Here is a 5,832-nt window from a genome sequence, read left to right as displayed (position 1 = left end):
AAAAATTCTAAACAGTCCATAAATTATAGTTGTATGTAACATAAAAATTAAATTGGATAAAATACAATCTTCAATTATTTTATACCAAATTTTAATAACATGCAAATTTAAGGCAATGAATGAACTTATTTTGCTTGTCCAATCCATTAGCTTATTTCAATAGGTACCATACTTTATAATACTCGTCAGTTTTAACCTCAATGGACAAATAAGTAGAATATATCTCAAAAGGCTTTACTATAGATCCAGATTTCAATGCATATTAAACTCAAATTTTAAATACCTAAAAGATTATAAAGAATATTAAGTAAGTAAAAATAGCAAAGCTGAAATAACTATATTTTAAGAGTTAAGATATAATACATACATACCTATAAGTATAACACAGCATATAAGTATATAAATTGATATATCAATAAATGCTAAACCTACAAATGCTATAAGAGTAGTATTTTAGTATGAGTAGGTAATAATGTATAATATTATATAGATACGTACCGAGACCGTGTATCGTATACGTAGGTATCGTCTATAGTACAGATGCAGAAATAGCAGGTTACTGGACGAGGACGACTCGTCCGTCAGTCGTCAAACGAATAACGAATGGAAACTATCTTGACATTTTTTAATAAACTTATAGTTATAGGTATCGTGGTTTGAAATTAATGTACTTTTGAGAAATAAACTACACTTAAATGTTAAGGTTGTTAAGGTGTATTAATTATAATACACCTTTTTATTATGATAAAAGAATTTACTGAATATTTTCTAAAAATAACACCACGAATAGATCGTTAATTCAACACTATTTTAAAGTCGAAACGACAACAAAATTAATTCTAAATTAATTGAACTCCTGTTTATAAACAACATTCTCTTAATCTCTTGAATACCTATCACCTACACATTATACATCTTATTTTAATTAATTTTAGCCTTTGGGTAATATTGCGAATAATATAATTAATTTTCAACAACGTACGCTCTGTTGTGGTTGATATAATATATTATGACGTGCACTATGTAGGTAGTTGATTTAACTAATATTTATTTAACATCGTGATTTTGAGTTGAATCAACTACTTTTTTTTACGGCGTGTACACATTCACGATATTATATTCTTTATTTACAATTATTTTTACGGCGAGTCCGCCGAAATTTGGCGACACGCTTATAAAAATGTCTAAGCATTCTGATTTATACACTTTTTTGTTGAACACAGCATATATTTTTACAATGTACATAATTTATGATATTATACACACATTGACGACCAACATGATGCGCGTGTGCATTTATAAGCATATAGTAGATATCTCTATACCTACATATTTGAAAGAGTTTCGGGGTCAGATTAGATTTAACTTTGCAAACATTTACACAGGTAAGGGGCCTTAAAATTGTTGAGTCCCAAAACAGCACACTTTTAGTTGGTGAAAATCATGCATTTCATAACTACTTAAAAATGAATATATTTTTAAATTTTAAATATATCATTTGTTTTTGTACATTTATTTAAATAAAAAAATATAAAATGTAAATTTAATATACTCATTACAATAATTAGTATAAAAATACAATATATTTTAAAATAATAACAATTTTATCTTCTTTTTTTTGTAAACACATGTAAGTAATTTTTTTTTACATTTTGAGTGGTAAGAAATAAGAATATCACAGTTTAAAACACAATTTGGTGATTCTATCAAAATTGCTGGTAAATTTTGTTAAAGTTTTTGATGTTCATAATAAATTATGATAAAATACAATATGGTCAGCTGTAGACTGTAAATTAATGCATTTAAATTATTTTTTTATACATAATACATCTACAATCCATACTTATCTTTAAATTTTCGGAAAAGTGAGCACGGTTAATCGCGAACACGGATAATCGAGGTTCTACTGTATATATTAAGAGGATGCCACTGTAGTATTTGTTATCTCTCTCTAACCCACGCGCAACATAGACAATTTTACGTTCACAAAAATGATTATAACCATATTCATTTCTCAAATTAGAGTGAAATGACCTATTATAAAATTTAAAGTTAAGAACATTATCTAGGGCATCTCATAGGCGTTTTGTTATATTTTTATTTTAAAGCGAGTTATGAGTTTTTTAAGATCCTCTTAAGGACAAAGTAGATAATACGTGGGCAAAAAATGAAAAACTATTAATTTTAGCATAAAAATACATGGAAATATGAACAATATGAATATTTACATTATATTTTAAAAATAAAAATTATTTCATCAAATTGCAATGAAACTTAGAATAAATTTAACATTAAAATACCATAATACTTTCACCACCGTCATATTAATTTTAATAGGTGCCTATAAAAAATAATATAAGCTCTATAATATAGTTCTCGATTTCTCACCGATAACTGTATCTATTTTGATAAGAATGCATTAAAAATTAAACTTACATTATTTTTTTTTTAATCTATACTATTTTATTACATATATATATATATATTACATAGGTATGTAAATAATAGTTACTTATCTTTAGGAGACTTGCAGTTATTTTTAATTGTCATATTGATTTTTATTGTTATTAAACACCTTATTCATCATGATTACTGATTAGGTACATGGTGTTTTACATTGTACCTGTACAATTCAAATTTCATTTGTTTACTAACTATTAAGAACATAAAAAAACACATTAATATAAATCGATCACTTCCTCGATTCACTCTTCGTTTATGATTCGTTTATGGAACAACGACAAAGTTTGAGTTATAATTTTATAAAGTACATTTTGTTCTTAGTCTGAGTCTATTATCTAAACTCTGTAGACACAATATTATACATAGTAACCAGTAGGTAGATCAAAATGTAAACTGTAGGTAGATGGGTATACTTTCAATTGTATAAAGTAAGAATATGTACTTACCTAGACAACTATAGAAATTAATTATTTGCCTTGACTTGTTTCACTTTATCACATAATTACACTACATAGGAAATGTTGTATACAGTGCCTAAATACCTAGGTACAACTGAATCCACTGATCAGAAATATAAATATAAATGTAAAAAGTTTAAAACTTTATATTATAATTATATATTGTACATTTAAAACGCGACTAAGACTTTAGATATTTTATGAGTGGTTCGCTCTTACACGTGTGTAAAATACTATTTAAATGCTTATATATCACATAACCATACTTACTGTAAGTTCCTACTTGCAATTATAATTGAATAAAAACATTTTTATTTAAGATAAACGTTGTTAAGATCATATATCAACTATCAAGGTATCATAATAACAAATTTTTTCCCTAGAGTTCGTTGTATATTCGTTGTACAATTAAAAATTCAATTTAATGCAATTTTTACAGTAGAAACTTATTGAACATGTACTAACCACTAGGTATCTTCTAGATAACGTATAAATTCGTAATGCTATAATGCCACTAACTGTTTATACCACTATATTTTTGTGGAAATATTACAATGAACTGATATTTTTTACTACAAAATATTATTAGGTATTTTTTATTACGATACACGACCCACCTAACGACAAACTAACTGTAGTTATTTGAAGCAATTGTAAATTTTGATTAGAAAATACAAAAACAAACACAAAATTGGCTATCTAATCAAATTATAAAAAATCAGTCTCAAAAAATTAGATTTTTAGAACTAATATAACTAACTATATACTCTTAAAAGAGTTTATAAAAATCATTAAGTACACATTCTTCATACTTTTTAGTTACTTAATTTTTGTGACTGACCAAAATTACACTACAAGTTTTTTAAGCAGCAACCAATTTCTAATTTATCATAAAACTTGTGTTACATTAAAATATAAAATCCAATTTTTCACTATATAGATTGAGTTTTCAGTTTTATAATGTAATTATATTATACGTATACAACACGTTCCACGCAAGTACATAATAAAACTGAAGAAACTAACTGAACACCCAAGTACCAACTTATATTGTGTTGAGTGTATTAGCCATTAGGTATACGGGGAGAAAGTATTTGAAAAGTGTAATAACACGCAATTAAGACATGGTGAATAAAATCTTTTTTGATCCAAGTTTACCGTTTTAATAATTTAACATTTTTTTTTTAAAAAAACATATAGCGCGTTAGCGATGATTAGTATAATATATTATTGAACACGTTACATATGGCCATAGGGTCAACAAATTAACAAACTGTGACAAATTCAACACAACTGATATAGAAATTGACATTTATATTTATCTAAAAAAACAGCATTTTGTATAAATAATATGTTACTACGATATAAATTAAATATATTTTGTAATATTAAAATAAATATATATATATATATATATATGAGTATATATATGTATATTTAGCTGTAAGACTATTTAATATTATTAGGCGGTATGCCCCGATCTTTCAGATAACACACGAGAAGCACACACATGACATGACAATATATTATAATTAATAGATGTGATGGAAACTCGTGTATTTTTAGTAAAACGTTAATGGTTCCACAGATCAGTTTAGCAAAAGTATCTATCACATTGGTGTTTAATAATAATTATAAATACACATTTATTAACATATACCTATAATAAATAGGTACTAAATTATACGATAATATTATTTTATATTAATATCATTAGGTATTCGCTTAATCGATTTGACGTTAAAAAATAAACAAACAATAAAAAAAATAACGAACGCGCCCTATCAGTCATCGTTTACCTCCTTAATTCAACAGGTGTACAATACAATATATTATATTATTAGGTTAGATGCCTTCGTACCTCTACACTGAACGGAAAACGCAGAACGCGCATGTCCCACTATATCCGCTCAAACGAATAAAACAAAGTTTGTGTCTGACGTGAGAATGTAAAAGAAAATGTAAACCTAACTGCGGTCCGTTGTGCACAATTTTCAATGACGTTCCTGCCATGATCTAACCTACATATGATACGTGGACATTTGCGTCGTAGAGACCAAGGTCAGCCGTCACCTGGCGATCAGTATAATATTATATTCGCGTAACATAGCCGACCAGTTAAATCGAGAATACCTATAGGTACCGTACTGTTGAATTTAAAACGCGGAAGTCGACCTTCGAATTGTACAGTTACAGAAGAGAAACACGACATCAGCCGATACAAAACAAAAACGAACTTCAGCCCTACAACATTATCAGTTAAGTATAAAATACGTGACCAAGACATCGAGTACCACCCCGTGTTTTGTATTATATTATAGGACATGCGCGTTCGAGTATATTATAAACGAAGTGTTCAAGTTCAGAGATTTGTACACGCATACCTACGTATTTTAAAATGTGTATATAGTATATTTACATTAACATTATCGTTTTAATATAAAATAGTGGTGGGTATGAATAGAATAGTATAAATTCATATTGAATGTCTAAGTATTGTACACACGCGTGCGCGATAGATATCTATACGAGAAACGCACAATATTAGGTGTGACAAGTTAGGTATAAACATATTATAGTTATAGGCACGTATAAAAATATCATTGACTAGTCTTATTATATTTTATACAGACAGGATAAATGACAGGCTCGCGTCCGTGGGTCAGAGGAATGCTTGGCAACAGCACTGAGGGACGGTTTCCAACTTTTCGATGATTGATTGTGCGTCCTGCCACGCAGTCTCGAGCATATTTTGGAGATGATACGGTTCGACGATTCTACAATTACCTTAAATTCCTCTACGCATCCATCACTACCCAAGGGGACAAGTGTCGATTAGCGAATTTTGTACGATTTGTTTCGGTTGGTCTGAGGTTTCAAAGGTCATCGAGATAATCGTAAACAACAGTAA

Source organism: Rhopalosiphum maidis, chromosome 3, assembly GCF_003676215.2.
Source record: "Rhopalosiphum maidis isolate BTI-1 chromosome 3, ASM367621v3, whole genome shotgun sequence".
NCBI classification, from domain to species: domain Eukaryota; kingdom Metazoa; phylum Arthropoda; class Insecta; order Hemiptera; family Aphididae; genus Rhopalosiphum; species Rhopalosiphum maidis.
The sequence above is the reverse complement of the archived record's forward strand: the minus strand, read 5'-3'. Positions refer to the sequence as shown.